Source organism: Salvelinus alpinus, chromosome 32, assembly GCF_045679555.1.
Source record: "Salvelinus alpinus chromosome 32, SLU_Salpinus.1, whole genome shotgun sequence".
In the NCBI taxonomy this organism is placed as follows: Eukaryota; Metazoa; Chordata; class Actinopteri; order Salmoniformes; family Salmonidae; genus Salvelinus; species Salvelinus alpinus.
The window spans coordinates 3,410,457-3,431,569 of record NC_092117.1 but is presented as its reverse complement, the minus strand read 5'-3'; the positions used below and the strand labels follow the sequence as shown (position 1 = coordinate 3,431,569).

General features: G+C 40.8%; 1 long non-coding RNA gene across 2 annotated transcripts; it reads right to left on the bottom strand.

The window, feature by feature from the left end:
- Positions 1 to 15,296: 15,296 nt before the first annotated feature.
- On the bottom strand, positions 15,297 to 18,781 carry LOC139562482 (uncharacterized). 2 transcript variants are annotated; one of them, XR_011672368.1, is made up of 4 exons: positions 18,555 to 18,781; positions 16,245 to 16,305; positions 15,972 to 16,079; positions 15,297 to 15,746 (listed from the first exon to the last, which is right to left on the bottom strand). It is a non-coding gene; the product is annotated as an uncharacterized lncRNA (long non-coding RNA). The 2 variants fall into 2 exon arrangements; XR_011672367.1 differs by having other exon boundaries at positions 15,297 to 16,079.
- Positions 18,782 to 21,113: the final 2,332 nt, after the last annotated feature.

The window sequence follows — 21,113 nt, the reverse complement described above, 5'->3', positions numbered from 1 at the left end:
TCTCCATCTCCATCTTGAACCTGGCCTCGTGATCTTTTATTCTTTGAAGCTCTGCTCTCTTCATATCCTCGTTCCGTATCCTTGTCTGCCTTTTCTGTTCCTCCTTCTCTTGTTCCTGCTGTATCTTCAATCTCCTTTTCTGTTCCTCTTTCCTCCTCTTCTCTTCTTTCTCTCGTGCCTTTTGCTGCATCTCCAACACCTTCATTCTCTCCTTTTCCCTGTTCCTCTCCTCCTCCATCCTCTGTTTCTCAATCTTTTTCAACATCTCTGCCCTCTTTTTCTCCATCTTTTTCTCTTCCTCTGCCCTCTTTTTCTCTTCTTTTGCACGGGCCTTCTGTTGCATCTCCTGCCTCTTTCTTTCTTTTTTCTCTCTTTTTTTCTCTTCCTCTTGTCTCTTTTTCTCATGTTCGATCTTTAGTTTCATGTCTGCCTTCTCCCTTTTCCTCTGCTCCTCTAACTTGTTTTTTTCCATATTTTCTGTCCTTTTCCTTTCCTCCTCATTCAATTTCTTCAATTTCTTCTGTCTCTTTTCCCACTTTTTGAGCTCTTCGTCCCTGGCTTTTTCCTTCCTCCTTTCAATCTTCATCATCTCTTCATTTCTCTTAGCCTCGTCCTTGAAATATTTGATCCTGTCTGCGTAGGTCATGGCATTAAGTTCTTCTTTCCCTCGGCTTGCCATCATAGACAATGCATTGGCGGTTGCATATCTCCCTTCCATTTTACCACTATCAATCTCCTTCCTGTCCCTCTCACCATAAGGTTCCCTGTGTAGACATCTCTGCTGTTGTCCACTCATGCTCTCCTCACTTTCACTACTCCCCTCCTGACTTGTGACCTCACTCACACTCTGAGACACATCATCCTCAGACGAGCACGAGGGAGTCACAGCCTTCTCAGTGATGACGCGGAGCGCCTTGATGTAGTCAGCTTCTGTGTTCACCCTGTGAGCGAGCGGGCACAGCTCCTCGTAAATGGACTTCCATGTGAGTGACTCCTCACAAACGTCGTCAGGCAGGTATAGATCAGATGATTGCCTCTTGAGCACATTCACAACCTCTGCCAGGTCCTGCTGGGTGTCCCCCTGAGTGTCCTCTCGGGCGGCCACTGGCGTGGCGTCTGGGCTGGCCGGGCGCTCGGGGGCTGTGGCAGGGGTATTGGATTGTTTTACTGCAGAGGAGCAGGAGGCCTCAGTGTCATCGTTCTTGTCATCGTTGTTTGCCCTTTTCTTCAGAATCTCTTCCTTTCTCTTTTGGGCCATTCTCTCTTTCAGCTGTGCTTTATACATATTCGCAATTTCTGCGCCTCTCCGTTGAACTTCCTCAGACATTTCCTCAGACGATGTAATTTCTGGCCTATAGACCTCTTCCTTGACCTTTGCCTGGCCAGTCAATGAGGATCTGGGGTGGACATGCGGATGGGTCTGTCTCATCCGGGCAGGAGGGCCGGAAGCCAGGAGGTGGGATGGGACAGCAAATCGGTGTGAAGCGTGTGGGTGTGACTTCTTGGACTGAGAATGAGGCCATTTATCAGGGGAGGTGCAGCTCTGTGTGTTCAGAGGGGGAAAGATTGAGTGTTTCTTAGATGGGTCCTTCTGGGTGCCGGCAGCATGCTGGTCAGGCTCCGATTGGCTGTTGGCGATGTACCTATGGAGGTTGTACCAGGGGAAAGCTGGCAGTGTCGGGGAGACGGGACAAAGAATGGAGGAGGTGGAGCGCTGCTTGATCACCCCTTTATCCACCCCAATCTGTATGATGACAGACACATTTTTATTACTTAATAGCTTGATGGTCATTGATATCTAAAAACATTTACATGTGTATGTGTAACGGATGTGAAATGGCTAGCTAGTTAGCGGGTACGCGCTAGTAGCGTTTCAATCAGTTACGTCACTTGCACTGAAACCTATTAGTAGTGTTGCCCCTTGCTCTGCAAGGGCCGCGGCTTTTGTGGAGCGATGGGTAACGATGCTTCGTGGGTGATGTCGTGGAAAATCATTTCAAATACAACGCTTATCAGAACTTGTAAATTCAAACATGCTCTTTATTACAACTGTACAGCCCACTGGCATGTCCCCGCGGAACACACCCCGCGGAACCCACACCCAGAGCACTGGTTCGCTCTTTATACCCAAATAGCATATGAGTCCACCCCATATGCAAATAAACATACTTCCCCTAATTCTTCAACCTCATTCTCTTTTTAGTTCAGGCTTCCTGCTTGTTCACACATACTAACGCCCATCATCTGCTTTCAGTTAAATTATAATAGTGGTCAGACCCTCCATCTTAGTGTGTCAACATACTCTGTGTCCCCTCCCTTCACCACTAAATCAATGCACTCTTTGTGCCCCCCTATCCTATCTATGTATCTGGTCTATGTGTCTGGTCAGTTTCACTTAAATGGAATCAGCAGACTATGTGTTTCTTGTTCATTAGTGTCCAGCCACCCCAGGCATATTTCTCTGGTATGTATGCTTTTCTAGTGGAATGGGTAGACTATAAATCTAGTGTGTCAAAGCACCCAGGCGCCGACATGTCTGGTCAATCTGTCAGCACAATGGAGAATCTACAAGGGTCAGAGGGTCAGAACGTCCCTTAGTAGATTTCCATTACCACGGTCTCATGATCTATGTTAACATGTGGTTCGTTACTACTACATTACTACACCATCTGCTAATCTTTGGTTTCCTGTATTTACCAGAATGGCAAATGCACTCACATCTGCCTTCTTATACTATTTTCTAGTATACTCCTGTCTATTGTTTAATAGTGTGATATCTACCTACATATGTCACTTACTCCTACATAATCCCTCCTCTTGAGGGTAATTAACCTCAAAAACTATACTAAAATGACATATAGAGAGTAGATATCAATACCAACAATTGACTAAAACATTATTAAAATAAAGCTTACAAAACACTTGTACCAAACATCTCCAATGTGAAATAGGAGTAAAAGATCCAATCAGAAACATTATAAAAAATAAAAATAATACAATGAATATAATAAGAAATTGAATATGAGAAAATCAAAGACCTACATGCAGTTACAAAAGAAAATTGACACAACATCATTCTAAATTTAAGCATTTCAACATGATCCTCCTTGCAGACATGAATTTGGGAATACAGCATATACAGGTAGACCATCCTTACGAAAATCATGACAAGCATAACCACCTCCAGGAACTACTCTATATAGACAGTTTGGATTCCCAAAGGGGCAGTCCAAAGGTCCACCGACCGCATTACAAGGCTTTCCATACTTATTAGTATACTTGCCTGGGCTACCCGGTACAGGATCAATCACCACAGGAGGGTCATCTCTCCTTACAGACATCTATTTAACTGTTGTCTGAACCACAATTGACTTTACCAGGGGTATAACACAACAAAATGCAATACCCAAAGCCAACAACCCTCCTCCCAACATGATGGTCATCCTAGCAAACATGGCTCCCCACTTTCTTAACGCTAGATCCAACCAAACTCATACATGAGAGTCTAAACATTTTCATTACATTTACATCAGCATTAGCCTTTACTTCTGCTCGTAATCCTTTGAGTTTGGCCATAGCAATATTGTGAATAAAGGTGCAACAGTCATCCCCAAACATGACACAAACTCCACCCTTCTCCACTAAGAGCCAATTAAGTATAGTTAATGAATCCCTGTTGATTATAGCATATATAATTAATCCATTCTAAGTTCATATTTGGTGTTATCCACAAAAATATAGATTCAAATCCTGATTTAACCTCATCTCTGGCCTTGAAATCCCTAGGTAGACCTCTAAGCAGTCCAATTGCATTAAGGTATACCTCAGGATCCTTATCATAAGCCATTTTAACTCTAGGTTTAACATAGTCATCATGGAGTGATTCAATAATAGTAACCTATTTAATTGCTCTAACTAAGGCACAAGGACCAATCCATCCATCAGGCAATACATTCAACAGTTAGTTTTTTTTCCACACATCCAGAAACTATCAGCAATACCTCTGTCTTGATTTTTCAACATAGTAAGAGATGGCGCAACCTGAGTTATGTAACTACACAACCCTTTTCTATTCATAATCAATCCTTTATCATTACTTTTACGAACTCCCGCATTCTCTAGCACCCAAATAGTATCACATTCTACAGTGGTGTTTCCTACATCAATTCCTTCAGTGTGGTGTCTGTAAAAACATTCATATTTTCCTTTAACCACAGTACTTCTGTCTAACTGGGGTCCATTTAATTCAGTTCTAATTTCATAGGCAGCACAATCATTGTCTCCCAACTTAGTCTCGTTTAACATGGCTCTGCCTCTAGTGCTCCCTTGAGCAATCCTACATTCAATGTCACACAAGGAAATAGAATACTTTCTATTGGTACAATGGTCATTTTTCCAACTTACACAGTTTTTAAATGATGCTGGTTCAGAGACTATTAAAAGATCAGACAAAGGTGATTTTCTACACAAAATACAATTGTCCATTCTGTGTTTGTTTGCCATAGACTTAACCCATTTGTACCACTCGTTCTTCACTACTTCTTCTCGTGTGCTGTCCTTGAGTGGTTCTAATATATCTAATTCTGTCGCTTTTTCAATGTTCTTATCTTGAGGTAGATCATTAGAGTTTATCAGAAAGTTCCAAATGTCAGTAAAAAACTCTCCTGACTCTGATGTCTCAGGTTGCTTTGTGGATACGGTGGTCTGCTTGGTAAGGGAGGTCGATGTCATCTTAGTGGTAGCTACTGTGGTCATCACAGCAGCCGCCACCCTTGTTGTTGTCACAGGTTCTTCCTGTTCAGGTGCAGGGGTAGGATCAATCTTAATGACCATGGTGCTACTCCCTTCGGTCACTGTTGTTCTTGTTATTTCAACTATTAATTCTTCACCTTCAACTGGTTCAATCTGATTCATGATGAGCACCCTCTCATCTTTTTCTTTAATTAATGTCAGGTCACATCCTTTCGGATCCCAAACGACTTGTCCCTTTGTTTGGTGATGTGTCCATCCACAGAGTGCCATCTCCGGTAAGGGTTTGATCCTTATGATTGAGATAGACTTCAGTTCTCCAGCTTCTGTTATAAGTTGAGGTGGAACAGAGATTCTAACCTTGTCAGTCTTTTTTTTTTTTTTTGGGATTGTTCGGCTGATTCCTTTCTTCTCTTCCTGCTTCCACCATATATCTTGATTGTGCATTAGTCTGTTGTTTCTATACTAGCATTCACTGTTACTTCTGTTATGTCAATGTCATTATTCTTTTGTGGTTCTAACATCAATTGTCTGTAAAGAAGACCATTCAAGAGTTTAAAAGTCAATTGTGGGGAAATCCCCATTTTCTTCAGCTTGCGGGACTTTTCCTCCTCTTTCTTCACCTGAGGCTCCCTCCTCAGGCCGGACTTAACTTCCATCTGGAAGGTTTCAATTTTTAGGGCAAAAGATGTTCTCATTCTGTGCCTTGTGAGGCCTCTCCTCCTCTTCTGGGTGCATTAGTCGGTGCACTTGTCGTATTTTGGCTTTCACGTGATTTGCTGTTTTCTTGGCTCCTCCCTGGCTCCCTCCTGGTGAATCAGCATCCTCTGTGTCCTCATCTCTATGTGGTTGTATCCTTCTTTCTGTTGGGACTCAGGTGCAGTGGTTCAGATGGTACCACCTCTAGCTTCCTTTCACTTGGACGGCCGTTCTTGTTGCTTTGCCCACCTCATAGGGTCCTTCTCTCCTCGGTTGATCCCACTTCCTCCGGAACACTCGAACGTAGACTAGATCTCCTGGTATCACTGTAAGAGGTCCTTCTGGTCCCCTTGGATCATCAGATGCGGAACCTCTCGTCCTGGTTCAGGTTTCTGCCTTCTTTCTGTGAGGCATTCATACTTAGAGACTTATGGCCTCTGTTCTATGATTGCACCATACATCCTCTTACTTCCATCACTCATCACACAACAAACTGACATTCCAGCTGAAGCTGGCGAACCCCTCTCCTTCTGTTTTCCTAAACATAAGACTTGGAAAACAACAGACAAAACATAACAGCATTGACAATGTTATGTGTTATGCATAAATATATTCATGCAAACTGAAATCTGAGACCATGACAATTCCCACTCTCTCTTTACCTGACTCTATGCCTCCAGGATACTTTTCTGCTGGACTCCACAAAAATAAAAGCCCTAAAAAGCTTCCTCATGCTTCCACCCAGTCTTCCCCTTTCGGCCCCAGGTTCTGAGAGGTGTTCCCAAATCATGTCAATTTTTACTTAGTTTCCCATCTGCTCCATTTCAACTGATAATCATGTGCATAACCTACAATTAACATTATCTCTTCTTGAATTAATTCAACACTGTTTATGCTTTCATATCAATCCCTTTAACATGTTTGTTTAGAGTATAATATCCTATCATCTATTCTTTTTCACATGATGTATTAAAAAATGAAACAAGTAACCCTCAAACTCAACCCAGTATGTCTATAGTGGAATCTAGTCTCTCTCTCTCTCTCTCTGATTCCACGTCCTCTGTCATGGTGTTTTCAAGCTCACCCTTTATTCAGCTGGACCTCACTTCTCGTGAGACTTATGTACCCACCAAAGAGAAACATGAAGAACTTTACCACTGCAGTGTTGTAAGAAGTATACCACCAGCCTGGTGTATCTTGATGTACACTCAGTCTCCAGAATGCAGCCCAAGCCCTTCCATTTCTGGCTGTTTTTTTTCCTGAGAACATACACACTAACACATGGGTTATTCCCTGACAACAGACTTCCTTCTTATAGCAAGATCACTAAATCTTAATTTTTAATAACAGCCCTATGTAACCATTCTGCCTCAAATACCTGGCCTCCTGCCACAGAAATATTCATAATGATAGTCAAATGATTGTCCCTACAGCAACTGCTGTAAAATAACATATAATCATTCAAGCATCTTCCAGTTGGATTAATATCCAATCCTAACAAAACTAAGTCATAAGTTTCTTAAACTTTTGCTCTAATGTTCAAAATGCCACCACTTATTCTTTTTACCATATCTTTAGATATGTGAATTGTTCTATTTACTTTTGAATTGTCCCTATATTTTACACAGCCAGCTGTCTTTCCTTTTCTGTGAATTATCTCTATTTTTATACATAGTTTCTAGAAATAACACCCCTTCACTACCATTACCTTCTTTTATGAGTCCCCTAACCCATAACTGCCATTGTTTGATACATACTTAAAACATCCTTAAGTCAATTTATATATCATTTATATCAGTATCAGTCCCTCCTCAGGAACATATACACAACCATATGTTCCTCAAAACAAAAATAAATTGACCAAACGAGAAAAAGTGAGAAAAAAAAAAAGAAAAAAAAAATTATAATAATTGCACATTTGCAATATTACCACTACTTGTAATGTAATTAAACCTGGAGAAAACGTCCATCTGTTTCATTCTTTGCCCATGTTATTATTGGTCTCTTTCTTCTTCATTCATGGGTATCTTCGCACAACAGACTACCTTTTTATTCAATTAAACATTACATTTTATCATTACAATTCCAATGACATTATAAAACAAAAGAAACAAAAACCTGTAATCTAATATTCTGGAAGTTTTGTCAACCTCCTTGTCCCAGGATTAGATTCCAGAGCGGCCCTAGGCCTATTAAATTTAAACAGTGCTATATCTAAATAACTAAACAGTTATTTTCTTTTTTTTTTAATACATTTTCCAACCCAATATTCAGGATAACAATCCTCAGTGTTTACTTTAACTCAAATTTGACCTTATCAATTCAATACACATCATCCCTTTAATAATTAACATTTATACTAAACACTTTTATTACCAGTATTATCTAATTTCCCAATAGCCCTTTTGTCTCAGTTTTTCTCTCATGAGTGGCCTGGTAATAAAAGTTCAATACCCCAATTCCTTTAAATCATAATTCACCCTGGCCCATATCATTTCAACATATCTATTATTTGATACAGTTCACAGGTCATCAGACACAGTTGTCCCTCACTATTCAGTCGATTAGGGTGGGTATGAGCTCCACACCCACTTGTGGTGATATTCTCTCCCATGCCTTAAAGCATTCTGACGTCACCTTTTATGACAACTCCCTTATTCTACTGGTGATCTCCCAGATGAACCACAGATGATGTATCCATCAACAAAACCCACACAGAAACCCACACTCCAATAAACCCCCCGGAGTAACCTACATCACTTTTTATATGCAGAATGAACAAAGCACATTTGTGTATTTACCCAAAGACCATAACCCCAAGGAACTGATAATTTTACCTATGAACACATGTTATATCAAAAAAACAAAAATAAACCTATTCCGAATAACTTATTCAATTTAAGGGTACAACTCTTCATAATTTTCCCAGGGACATAATAGATTTTCAAAGTAATTATACATTTTGAATAGAGTCTTGTGTCTTTTAATCATTTAAAAATTAAATCCCACCTGTTCCAACAATTTCTAGTAAAAGGTGATCAGTCTTTCACAGGAAATTCTTAGGAATCAGGGCATTTTGACACCATTAAAATGTTTCCACTCCCCTTTCTTTAGGAACAACTTAAATACATTTTTCAAAAAATAATTCCATCATTCTGCATACCCAAATTGAAACTGAAGTGGAAAAAGCCCTTCCAATAAATCTACTAATGTATATTCATTCCCAGTACACGGTGCACTTACTAGTAAACCATAGCCAATAGCACACAGGGACTGGACTCACTTATCCAGAACTCCATTTATTAGCCTTATCCAGATATTTTTATTTTTAAAGCGTCTGACTTTAATTAACTGCTTTCCACAGTAATGCAGACTCCAATGATATTTTGACCAGAGAAGATTAAACCCTTTTTTTCTGGAAAAGAAAGTATACATATCGTTAATTTCACAACGTCAGCTTTTAATCTGCAAATAGTTTTTATTCCATAAACATCTTAACATTTTTCAGAGAATGACGGTATAGAATGTCTAACAATTAAAATTCCATCTGTACTCTACTATATGTCAAGTCAAACGTGATCTAATACTTCGTCTTGACCACATATAAACTGTAATCTCTATGAACCACTCATTGTTCGCTCAGAGACAATACACCGCCAAGTAAAAATTCCATTCACACTAACCTCAAACCGATTAGTTGTTTGTTATTTTGACAAGGAAATAAACTCTCGTATATCGGCATTTCCTGCTACCACACTAAGTTCTAGTGTCACCTTACACTAATTTTCCCCATAACCCGCTATATCCATATTCAAAACAGGGAGCTATTTTCTTATTTGTTTTTAGATATTGTCAATAGTTCTACTAATCACCCGCACGTCTGCGAGGACGAGTGGAACCACATTTGCCTTTTATAGTAATGTATTTTCTGAAGATAGAATGTTACCGGGTAATGGCGTCCCCCATTATCCAGTTTTTTCATATTCAATCCGAAGTCGGTAGAACTAATGTGCGCGTCTTTCAGTGACTCCATGGCTTTTTAAAAACCCTCTATGCTAGGGAGAAACAATCATTTTTGTTTTCATGCCACTATTTATTCATTTATTTTTCCTAAATACTCCCATACACCTTTTATTTATTATTTTTCCGAGGTAGAGCTAATCTCCTTTCCAATTAATAATTCATTTGTCACATCACTTAATTTCTCTTATCAAAGCCTACTCTTTATAGTACAGACATTATTTCTGAATACTACAGAAGACTTAATGTCTTATTCTAGTACAGTACTTCAAATATCACTGTGTTTTTCCCTTTACGGATATCACTATTAATTCATTTTATCCGTTTGGTTTATTCTATTCTTATAGCTCTAATCAATTTTATGATTACATTTACATTACATTTAAGTCATTTAGCAGACTCTCTTATCCAGAGCGACTTACAAATTGGAAAGTTCATACATATTCATCCTGGTCCCCCCGTGGGAATTGAACCCTCAACCCAGGCGTTGCAAGCACCATGCTCTACCAACTGAACCACACAGGTCCACTGCCCGCTCCGTTAAGATCTCTATCTAACGTCTTACTTTTACCTTTATTTATTTATTTTGTCTCTACTTTCTTACCTCTTCTCCATATTCTTATTGTTTGATCCTATGGTCAATTTACTAGTGAGTCAAGCCACCCCTGTTCTCCTTTTTATCCTGGCCACTCGATTTTGCACCGCTGTCTACCCTTCAGGCTATTTTTTAGACCGTAGCTTCTGTAGACACAGAGTGTCTGACGGCCTGTTTTTTCCTCCTTCTTTGTTTCACCGTACGCGAATTCTTAATGTGTCCTGGATTCCACTATTTATCTTAACCAACCTAGATTCATTTTTAACTTTATAGTATAATTTCAATTTATTGGCGCTCCTACTTTCTGTTTTGTTTCACACTTTTCTATCCGTATTTATACTATTCGGTTAACGCCTTTTTAAGTATTTTTATTTATTCTTTGTTTTGACACCTTTTTTAGTAATTCTACTATGGTCGCTTATTACTTTATCACATCAGTGTTTTTATCCTTGATTACAACTTATTTTACTTCGATGTTTCTTAATTTCGTTCCCTCTGCCTAATAGCAGTTAACAGCACCCTTCCTCAACGTTCTACTCTATTCACAGGAAGGCTGCGAGCTCCCTCTTCTGGACGTTCTGCCTACACACACACAACTTGTCTTTCCTAATGTTCTATTTTTACACAGATCCACTCATTTCTTACAACATTCTCATTCATCCTTTTTATTTTTCACCTGTTCATTCAATCCCTTTGTTTTTACCTCAAAACAACTTAGTCTTTCTTTATTGACTTAATTCACTTCCTCCTACATAAGCCTAGACTGCTAAGATTTCTACAATATGACGAGACTACTGTCTAATCGGATCAGCTTGTCTTCATATCCTATTCACCCCCCAATACTGATCTTTTCTTCTATTATTAGAGTAGTATTGTGGCGTGACCTACTGAATTTCAAAACATTGTTAGCTAGACAGAGCGGTTTTTTATTCGCAGGATTTCTTTTGCATTTGAACGCCGCACAATCGGGCCAACGTTTTCCTGCACCTACATACAGTGGGGAGAACAAGTATTTGATACACTGCCGATTTTGCAAGTTTTCCTACTTACAAAGCATGTAGAGGTCTGTAATTTTTATCATAGGTACACTTCAACTGTGAGAGACGGAATCTAAAACAAAAATCCCAAAAATCACATTGTATGATTTTTAAGTAAATAATTTGCATTTTATTGCATGACATAAGTATTTGATACATCAGAAAAGCAGAACTTAATATTTGGTACAGAAACCTTTGTGTGCAATTACAGAGATCATACGTTTCCTGTAGTTCTTGACCAGGTTTGCACACACTGCAGCAGGGATTTTGGCCCACTCCTCCATACAGACCTTCTCCAGATCCTTCAGGTTTCGGGGCTGTCGCTGGGCAATACGGACTTTCAGCTCCCTCCAAAGATTTTCTATTGGGTTCAGGTCTGGAGACTGGCTAGGCCACTCCAGGACCTTGAGATGCTTCTTACGGAGCCACTCCTTAGTTGCCCTGGCTGTGTGTTTCGGGTCGTTGTCATGCTGGAAGAACCAGCCACGACCCATCTTCAATGCTCTTACTGAAGGAAGGAGGTTGTTGGCCAAGATCTCGCGATACATGGCCCCATCCATCCTCCCCTCAATACGGTGCAGTCGTCCTGTCCCCTTTGCAGAAAAGCATCCCCAAAGAATTATGTTTCCACCTCCATGCTTCACGGTTGGGATGGTGTTCTTGGGGTTGTACTCATCCTTCTTCTTCCTCCAAACACGGCGAGTGGAGTTTAGACCAAAAAGCTCTATTTTTGTCTCATCAGACCACATGACCTTCTCCCATTCCTCCTCTGGATCATCCAGATGGTCATTGGCAAACTTCAGACGGGCCTGGACATGCGCTGGCTTGAGCAGGGGGACCTTGCGTGCGCTGCAGGATTTTAATCCATGACGGCATGGTGTGTTACTAATGATTTTCTTTGAGACTGTGGTCCCAGCTCTCTTCAGGTCATTGACCAGGTCCTGCCGTGTAGTTCTGGGCTGATCCCTCACCTTCCTCATGATCATTGATGCCCCACGAGGTGAGATCTTGCATGGAGCCCCAGACCGAGGGTGATTGACCGTCATCTTGAACTTCTTCCATTTTCTAATAATTGCGCCAACAGTTGTTGCCTTCTCACCAAGCTGCTTGCCTATTGTCCTGTAGCCCATCCCAGCCTTGTGCAGGTCTACAATTGTATCCCTGATGTCCTTACACAGCTCTCTGGTCTTGGCCATTGTGGAGAGGTTGGAGTCTGTTTGATTGAGTGTGTGGACAGGTGTCTTTTATACAGGTAACGAGTTCAAACAGGTGCAGTTAATACAGGTAATGAGTGAAGAACAGGAGGGCTTCTTAAAGAAAAACTAACAGGTCTGTGAGAGCCGGAATTCTTACTGGTTGGTAGGTGATCAAATACTTATGTCATGCAATAAAATGCAAATTAATTACTTAAAAATCATACAATGTGATTTTCTGGATTTTTGTTTTAGATTCCGTCTCTCACAGTTGAAGTGTACCTATGATAAAAATTACAGACCTCTACATGCTTTGTAAGTAGGAAAACCTGCAAAATCGGCAGTGTATCAAATACTTGTTCTCCCCACTGTATTTCACCCGTACAGTCCTCCTTTCAGAGCGGAAACTATGAATATTTATTTAACTACTGATTTATGTTTTGACCGTATAAGTTACTTTTGCAGTTGAACGCCGCACAATCGGGCCAACGTTTTCCTACAACCTACTGATTTATGCTTTGACCGTATAAGCTACTTTTGCAGTTGAACGCCGCACAATCGGGCTAACGTTTTCCTACAACCTACTGATTTATGCTTTGACCGTATAAGCTACTTTTGCAGTTGAACGCCGCACAATCGGGCTAACGTTTTCCTACAACCTACTGATTTATGCTTTGACCGTATAAGCTACTTTTGCAGTTGAACGCCGCACAATCGGGCTAACGTTTTCCCTGCCTTCTAAATATTTCACCCGTTCAGTCCTTCTTTCAAAGCGGTAACCATGAAATATTTATTTAACTACTAAATATTCACCAACAGACCCTTCTGCCGCGACGTGAATATCCCACCCAAGCAGACCTTTTTAAAAATGTTCCTTTTTTAAAGAGCGGTATCGTGGCTTCCTAACTACTTATTTATGCAGTTCTCTGTTATCTCTAGAGCCGTTATTCATAAGTAACCTGTCCAAGCATTCCTTCTACTAATTTTATTGAAGAGGTATCACAGGATTTTCTACCTACATTTTCTGTTTTGACCGTATGGGCTGTCCCACATTATAGCCAACCATCTCAGCCAGATGCGCAAACAACCGCATCATTTAAGCTACACATTCGAACGGTCTGATCTGAACGAGCGCATGCATGCCCACTCTACATCTAACACAAGCAAAGTTCACAGCACCTATTCACTCAGTCTCTATACATGCGCATACATTTATATTTAATACAATTCCCCAAATTACACATACATGCAAATTCATTGAATTTAAAAGTTCTTTTGTATTTACTGGTTTCATTTTAGGAAATTTTAAAGAGAGACTTACGTGGCGCTCCTCTCGCTGAGACAGTATCTCTGAAGCAATCTTACACAAACATTTCAACTATTGTAAGAACTTGCTTACCGTCTAGTTGGGCGGCCACCCTTGTTTGCCAGATTGTCCAAAGAAACTATCTCCAGCCCTGAACGCCATTCCTCAGTCCCTGTCCCTCCTGGCTCAGCTCGCCAAATATGTCGTGGAAAATCATTTCAAATACAACGCTTATCAGAACTTGTAAATTCAAACATGCTCTTTATTACAACTGTACAGCCCACTGGCATGTCCCCGCGGAACACACCCCGCGGAACCCACACCCAGAGCACTGGTTCGCTCTTTATACCCAAATAGCATATGAGTCCACCCCATATGCAAATAAACATACTTCCCCTAATTCTTCAACATCATTCTCTTTTTAGTTCAGGCTTCCTGCTTGTTCACACATACTAACGCCCATCATCTGCTTTCAGTTAAATTATAATAGTGGTCAGACCCTCCATCTTAGTGTGTCAACATACTCTGTGTCCCCTCCCTTCACCACTAAATCAATGCACTCTTTGTGCCCCCCTATCCTATCTATGTATCTGGTCTATGTGTCTGGTCAGTTTCACTTAAATGGAATCAGCAGACTATGTGTTTCTTGTTCATTAGTGTCCAGCCACCCCAGGCATATTTCTCTGGTATGTATGCTTTTCTAGTGGAATGGGTAGACTATAAATCTAGTGTGTCAAAGCACCCAGGCGCCGACATGTCTGGTCAATCTGTCAGCACAATGGAGAATCTACAAGGGTCAGAGGGTCAGAACGTCCCTTAGTAGATTTCCATTACCACGGTCTCATGATCTATGTTAACATGTGGTTCGTTACTACTACATTACTACACCATCTGCTAATCTTTGGTTTCGTGTATTTACCAGAATGGCAAATGCACTCACATCTGCCTTCTTATACTATTTTCTAGTATACTCCTGTCTATTGTTTAATAGTGTGATATCTACCTACATATGTCACTTACTCCTACAGTGACTGTTGTTGATGTGTGCAGAGGGTCCCTGGTTCGCGCCCGTGTCGGGGCGAGGGGACGGTTTAAAGTTATACTGTTACATATGGGTAATAAATATCATAGAGAAAACATGTTTTATTACTGTATATTAGCCTATTAGGAAAATTAACTTTTGGAATCATTCCAATTCAGAAATTTTTCCATTCTTTTTCAACTTTATTCTAAGAATGCAGACCTTCCTAAGAATACTACCATTGCAGAATGCAGACCTTCTTAAGAATACTACCAGTGCAGAACGCAGGCCTTCCTCAGAATACTACCAGTGCAGAATGTAGACCTTCTTAATAATACTACCAGTGCAGAATGCAGACCTTCTTAATAATACTACCAGTGCAGAATGCAGACCTTCCTGAGAATACTACCAGTGTAGAATGCAGACCTTCCTGAGAATACTACCAGTGCAGAATGCAGACCTTCCTGAGAATACTACCAGTGCAGAATGCAGACCTTCATGAGAATACTACCAGTGCAGAATGCAGACCTTCTTAATAATACTACCAGTGCAGAATGCAGACCTTCCTGAGAATACTACCAGTGCAGAATGCAGACCTTCCTGAGAATACTACCAGTGCAGAATGCAGACCTTCCTGAGAATACTACCAGTGCAGAATGCAGACCTTCTTAATAATACTACCAGTGCAGAATGCAGACCTTCCTGAGAATACTACCAGTGCAGAATGCAGACCTTCCTCTGAATACTTCCAGTGTTCCATTTTTAACTTGCCTTCTTATTCAACTATTCTATCTATTTAGATCTCATTTCTGTGTATCAGGATTGGGAACATCTAAAGCAACTACAGTATATCTACTTATATGAAAGTCTGATTAAAGAAAACTGCTCTTGTTACCTCCTCCAAGAGTTGGTGCAGCCTAAATATTTCTCCATACAGCGCCTTAATCTCCCTCATGTTTCCTCGCTCAGTTCTCCATGTCTCTCTAGCCAATCTCCAATGGGCGAGGTCAAGGTCATGGATATCCTCCCGCATGCCTAGTTCAACCTGGGTTCCCTTCTCATTTAGTCTCTTCTTTTTCCTCTTCTTCTGGGTTGAATCGGTGTTCTCCTTGCCCTGCCTACACACCTTTAGGGCAGTAGGGATATTGAGAATAGAACATGGTATATTTTATTTTACTCATTGGATTATTATGTGCCTTCCATTGTATTTCATTGATATACAATATCAATAAGGTATAATGTTGACACTAGATCAAGCCGTAGTTAGTACAAAGTTTACACTGATTGGCCATACATGATTAGTCTGGACCACTTTAGTGGGTCGTAGATTTAGCCTGCAGATGGGACTTACATTAAGGCTGGGGAGTTGTGAGGAGTTGTGAGGCTGGTGTGTTCTGGGCCTGTGGAGTTCAGTAGTTTCTGTGCAGAAATCGTCCTGTGCAGTCCGCTTTGCCCATGGCTAGAAATGAAAATGATGACAAACATGCAGTCAGTAATGAGGTTATCGTGATACAAGTTTGTTATTTTCAATCCTAGAAAAGCTGATAGGCCTATATGTCAAAGTGATGATTTTAAATCACTGGAGTTTTGACTATGAGGGTGGTGAGAGAAAAGAGATTCTAACCATTCTTATGATGAGCCTTGGGAAGGAGAACTTTCCCATAGTTCCTTCAATTACAGTAATCCTGAAAAAGATACAATATGGCTTCAAAATATTATTATTTAAATCATCTAAATTAAATTGTGTCACAAAGTAGGCCTTTTCACACTAAATCACAAGTGGTCACAACTACTTACCACCAATCACTTCAAAAATAACCATCCAAAATATAGAAATGATTTTGACCCTGAATTGAACTTGTAAGTGTTGCCGTAATATGAGAGTAACGCTATGTCAAACCATTCAGGCTGTCATCATATCAGAATACAATCATTTATGACATCACAATTGTGATGTAATGTGGTGCCATGGGAGACCACACCCACCCTGACAGACAGCAAACACCAGAGCCACATAGGCCTATAAACCAATTTATCCATTTCTATGTTTGAAATACAGTATATTTAGTACTAGTCAGCTCATAAACATAGTAAAAACCACACTGTAGCAATGTGTATCACTTCACAGATACTGTACATGATGCATCATGAGTGGTTGTCCTCTGATGGGACCCTATTCCCTACATAGTTTACTACTTTTGACCATGGCCGATAATGTACTTTATAGGGTTGATTTGGGATGCACATAGGACTATGTAAAAAATACCTTTGTTCGTCCTCACAATCAATTTTGCGTTGACATTAACTCATTTTTGCTAAGTGAAAATTATGGGACAACAACAAAGAAATGTATTCATAAGAAAAACTGTACATGTTGTAAATTCAATGTAGATTCCAGTAGTAAATGTACAACAAGGTAACTCTTCAGGATGTGGCAGAGTATGAAAACCTTTGCACTGTCTCTGATGCAGGTGTTTTTTCTCCACTCATTATGACATCACTGTGACGTCATATGGGGGACACTTTGCCCTAGTTTGGCATCTCCGGGGATAATGTGCAGACCACTTTCACGCATATGCACTAGCGCAATCATTGCATTTCCTCCTGCATGAATGCATAATTGCAACATTACAGAATTTTTACAATTGTCACCCTATGGGACTCCCAATCACAGCCGAATGTGATACAGCCTGGAATCAAACCAGGGACTGTAGTGACGCCTCTTGCACTGAGATGCAGTGCTTTAGACCGCTGCGCCAATCGGAAGGCCAATATGAACGCAACTTCAAAGAATTTACTGAGTTACAGTCCATATAAGGAGGTCAATTGAAATGAATTCATTAGTCCCTAATCTATGGATTTCACATGACTGTACAGGGGTGCAGCCATTGGGTGGGCCTTGGAGGGCTCACCCACTTGCAGCCAGGCCCAGCCAAGGTAGCCTAGCGGTTAAGAGCGTTGGGCCAGTAATAGAAAGGTTTCTGGTTAGAATCAGCCGACTAGGTGAAAAATCTGTCTGTGCCCTTTGAGCAAGGCACTTTACCCTAATTGCTCATGTAAGTCACTCTGGATGAGAACGTCTGCTAAATTACTAAAATATAAATACAATCGCAATGGAGGCAATGACTATGTATCCAAATTAGTGACTCTGGCTGCGTTTAGACAGGCAGCCCAGTTCTGATCTTTTTTTCACTAATTGGTCTTTTGACCAATCAGATCAGTTCTGAAAAAGATCTGATGTGAAAAGATCAATTAGTAAACACAGCCTTGTTGGTGGTGAAAGGAGTCTCTGGAAAGACTCCAGGCTCTGGTCTGATGACAACATTTTCAGTGGCTTTCTGCTCTTCCCATGTAAGGATAACGTACCACAAAGCTGTTATGAATTTTCATTTTTCTTGAATCCGTGGAAAACTCTGCATGTGCGTTCCTGAATTGTATAATAAAGGCTTGTCAAGTCTCTTTCTATCATGCACAGAAACAGGCACTGACACACAATCATCCAAACTGAAAGCTACAGACTGGGATTTTGGAAACTATTCAATTGTCATTTCAATTCTTGATATTTACTCATTGATTCTAGAAGAATATAACGTATCAATGCCTCATGTGCTCAGCACAACTGTCGGTTTATCCTTACCCAACATATTCACTTGCTTGATTTTGGGCATCAGGAGACTGAAAGCAATATATACTGAAAGCATGAATGTTGACATGCAGAATGTTTTGGGACTATATCAAAAAGTAGACTAATGAAACAATAGTCAGTAAAATGCCCCTTTAAACAAGTGTTTCAAAGAGGGTGCATACAAACTGTTCATAAATTGCATTGAAAACATACAGCTAACACCACAAGCCCCAATGGCCTTATCTCAGAAGACAATCCAAATATCTGATGAATAGGTGGGAATGATGGAGTGCAGCACAGCCTTCTCACCAGCAGGTTGACCAGGTCTATGTTGCTGTAGTGTTCCTCTGCGATGACCTGAGCCATGACGGCATGGATGGTTTTCTCTGTGGGGAAGAAGCGCCTCAGCGGCGGCGGGGTCGTGTCTCGGAACAGCTCCGTCCACACGTACTGGACCATCTGGTTCTTTACCTCCTTCACCTTCCTCACCCCCTGCTGCACCAACGCTCGGATGTAACCTTTGACCCTGTCTTCCATCTGATCTGCACCCTGAGGGAACGAGGAGAGAGTGGCTTTTGTTAAGTAGGGAGAAAATACCCCTAACCACTGTTACAGGGTCAGATACTTGTATTCCACAGGGGATTTTAAGAGATCAAGGTTTTATTACATCTGTCTACCGAACAGACATACAGACACTAGTTATGTAGCCTAAAGAGAGTCCAATGCAATAGATCCCATGGTCATAGTATAGTAATAACATAGTAATACCTTTCCAATAGGATGGCCCTTGTGGTCAGTGACACTGGGTATTTTGAGGAAATACTGTATCTTCCACTGCACCGAGGCTGGGTCTGTCTGGAGAGCTTGTTTGATGGAAATAGACATAACCCTCCTCAACCGTGTGTGCAAGGGTACGAGGTTATTGAGGTAGATATGTACATATAGGTAGGGGTAAAGTGACTAGGCAACAGGATAGATAATAAACAGTAGCGGCAGCGTATGTGATGAGTCAAAAGAGTTAGTGCAAAAAGGGTCAATGCAGATAGTCTGGGTAGCTATTTTATTAACTATTTAGCAGTCTTAAGGCTTGGGGGTAGACGCGGTTCAAAGACCTGTTGGTTCAAGACTTGTTGCATTGGTACCGCTTGCCGTGCTGTAGCAGAGAGAACAGTCTATGGCATGGGTGGCTGGAGTCTGATCATTTTAGGGGCTTCTTTTGACACCGCCTGGTATAGAAGTCCTGGATGGCAGGTAGCACTGCTCCAGTGATGTACTGGGCCGTACGCACTACCCTCTGTAGCGCCTTGCGGATACAAAGCTGATGCCATACCAAGCTGTGATGCAGCCAGTCAGGATGCTCTCAATGGTGCAGCTGTAGAACTTTGAGGATTTTGGAGAAAATTAGTGGTAGGTAAGAATGAAATTGTTGAGATTGGTTGTGGTTGTTGAGATTGGTCAACCACCTAGAAGCATTGATGGAACCAGGGTCGTATTCATTAGGCACCATATGGAAGAACATGTAATGAAATAGGGAGGGACAACCTCTACTCCAATAAGAAAAGCTCCTTTACGTTTTCAGTTGCACAATGCTTTTTAACGCTTTTCCATAGTGTGCCCTAATGAATTCGATTCAGGTTTAGATGCAAAATACATCCTAGCTACAGATTGTTACACCTGATAATGTGATCTAACCAAAGACTTAAGGATGAAGACAGCATTGCCAATATAAGGTTGGTGGAAAATTCTCTGTGCTACACCAAACGGTATCTAACCTGTAACTCCCAGTAATGGATACCAAAAATATTTTGTTAGATCACATTATCTGGTGTAACAATCTGTAGCTACATGGAACACTTAAAAGCCATTTCAGAATATCATAAATAGTAGCACCCTTTGATCCTCAAGTTCCTGCTTCTGTCAGGACCCGGTGTGAGAAACAGTCACTAATAGTTGGCAGAACCCAGAAGATGAGGCAGACACAGCAGTACTAGAGACGGTGGTTTAATAAAGGAAAAAGATCTTCAGGCAAAAAATATAAATCCACAACGTCAAAAGTAATGCCAAGAGAAAAAATGAATATCCTCCAAGATACAATGAAAATCCACAAAGTGGTAAGAACAGCAGGGAAAAACAAACCTCAAAAGAATAATCAAAAATAAACAAGAACAAAACCAGAGTACCTCAGGAAAATCCAACTAGAGAAATAAATGTTCACAGCATGGCTGGGGCTGGGTGCTAACATACAAACACAGAGCAAAGAACTGAGGAACACTAAGGGTTTAAATACCTACAAGGAAATGAGGCACAGGTGCAAAAAATAACTAGAACAAGGGAAAAACAAAAGGTTCAAAAAGGCGCAATGGGGGCATCTAGTGACCAAAACCTGAACAATCCTGGCCAAATCCTGACAGCCTCTTCTTGAATCCACACTTTGCCTGGCCCCTGTGGCATCCCATCAGTTTGTGTCCGATAAACATGAAGGGTACGCTGTCAAAGGGGATAGAGGGAGTACCCTTGCCGTACTTCCATTCCCAGAATAACAGGTTCTTGTCGTCCTGTGGTGTCCAACCTGTTTAGCAGAACACATTGAAAGAGCCATTAGTCCAGAGGTGTATTCATTAGTCTGATTTGCAGCAAAACATTTTCTGTTGCAAATGTTTTGTCAACGGAAGCCATTTACTTTCTAGGAACCAAACGGAACTAAAACGGGGAGGGACTTACCTGAATGTGTCCTTGCAAAGCGTTTTATGTTTGGAGTAAACTGTTTCCGTTGCAAACTGCAACACAAAAACGTTTGCAACGGAATCCGACTAATGAATACACCAGTAGTTTGTGGAGGTTACATCACTACATAAGAATATTAATCAA